At 55.5% G+C, this 1694-nt stretch overlaps 1 long non-coding RNA gene across 1 annotated transcript; it reads left to right on the forward strand.

Moving 5' to 3' along the window:
• Positions 1 to 24: 24 nt before the first annotated feature.
• Positions 25 to 1667, forward strand: LOC105888453. The gene is made up of 3 exons (XR_001161897.2): positions 25 to 327; positions 831 to 886; positions 1243 to 1667. It is a non-coding gene; the product is annotated as an uncharacterized LOC105888453 (long non-coding RNA).
• The last annotated feature ends 27 nt before the right edge of the window (positions 1668 to 1694 follow it).

Here is a 1694-nt window from a genome sequence, read left to right on the forward strand (position 1 = left end):
GTTTGGGGTGGTGGGTGCCCTGCAGGGTCAGGGTGATTAAATAGTACACGGTGTGCCAGGACATGATGCTGTGTCTTCTCTCCTGTTATTGTTCCTCCTAGTTCTCTCCTGTTATTGTTCCTCCTAGTTCTCCCGCCCAGGTCCCCAGTCCGTGCCTCTGCAGCTGAGCGCCCACTGGCAGTGTGGGACAACCCTCACACAGGTCTCTGTGGAGTACAGTTACCGGCCTGGTGCCACAGCTGTGCCCACACCACTCACTAACGTCCAGATCCTTCTGCCTGTGGGGGAGCCTGTGACCAATGTCCGTCTGCAGCCTGCTGCCACTTGGTGAGGGAATGTGGGAAGCCAAAGGAGACTTGGCAGTACCCCCCCTTCACTGTGAACCCACTTTTCTTAGAGCTAAGAGTGCTATTATTGACAATGAGGTCCCATGACATATGGACTGCTGTCATCCACATTGACGGAGGGGTAACTGAGGCCCAGGAGATTAAGTTGATTATCTGAGGTCACACCAAGATTTGAACCCATATGTCCACTCTTGGTCCCAGGGCTTGTAGTTACAGCACATGTTGCCTTCAATTTGTACAAAAGCTAGAACCCACCACACAAAAAAGCCAAACTTACAGTACTGAATGTGTCATCTAAGTATGCCGTGAGGCTGTATGGCCCTACGTCTGTTCTGTACCTTAGCCCCATTTCATAGATGAGGAAAGTGAGGTGAGCTTGGGGATCAGATTTGCTGGGGTCACCCAGCCAGGAGGCAGCTTAGCTGGGACCCTAGGCTCCCAGTGTCCTCTCTGGATACCTGACCAAGATTCTCTCACCGCCAGGAACCTAGAGGAGAAAAGGCTTATGTGGAAGCTTCCAGACGTGTCTGAGGCAGGGGGTGAGCTACTGCTGTGCATGAGGGCTGGGTAGGGTGGGTGGGGCTTAGGTGGGAGGCACTGATTTAAGCTGGGAGAGAATTACGGATGTGTTAGGGGGGCAGTGCACATTCAACAAGGCTTGAAAGACATGAAGGACAGCATCCCAGGCAGTGCAAAGGCCCTGGGGCAGAACTCCTTTGCAAACCACACACATCCCAGTGAGGCCAAAAGAGAAGGATGCAGGGGCTCTAGAGGAGGCAGATGGGAAAGACAGAGTCTGCAGATCAAAGGATCTCATGCACAGGGTGAGGAGAAACCAAAATCACAGTGTGGCTGAGGCTGGTGCTAGGGCACAGCTGACCTCAAGCCTCTTTAGGCTCTGGCCGCCTCTCCGCCAGCTGGGAGCCGCTCTCCGGGCCCAGTACACCCAGCCCCGTGGCTGCACAGTTCACCAGTGAGGGTGCCACTCTGTCAGGCGTGGACCTGGAACTGGTGGGCAGTGGCTACCGCATGTCACTGGTAAAGAGAAGGTTCGCCACAGGTACTGGTCTGCCCTGCCCCTGCACAACCCCAGGAGGAGTTGGGACCATGATGGGGAGTAGGGGGGCTGGGAGCAAGCACTACCTCCTGCTTCTGCCAGGATGTGGGGAGGGATTTGGGCATGGGGCTGTTTGAGAAGGATAGGTGGGTGTCAGGACCAGGAGACCCAGGATGGGAAATGCACAGGTGGGCAGGGGGGTGGGAGTCAGGGCTCCAATGGGAGGAGACAAGAAGAAAGATGCATGTACCTGGGGCTGGCCTTCAGAGGGTATAAGGGAGTGAGCCACA

This window comes from Otolemur garnettii, unplaced genomic scaffold (assembly GCF_000181295.1).
Source record: "Otolemur garnettii isolate 467f Iridium unplaced genomic scaffold, OtoGar3 scaffold03634, whole genome shotgun sequence".
Taxonomy (NCBI): Eukaryota; Metazoa; Chordata; class Mammalia; order Primates; family Galagidae; genus Otolemur; species Otolemur garnettii.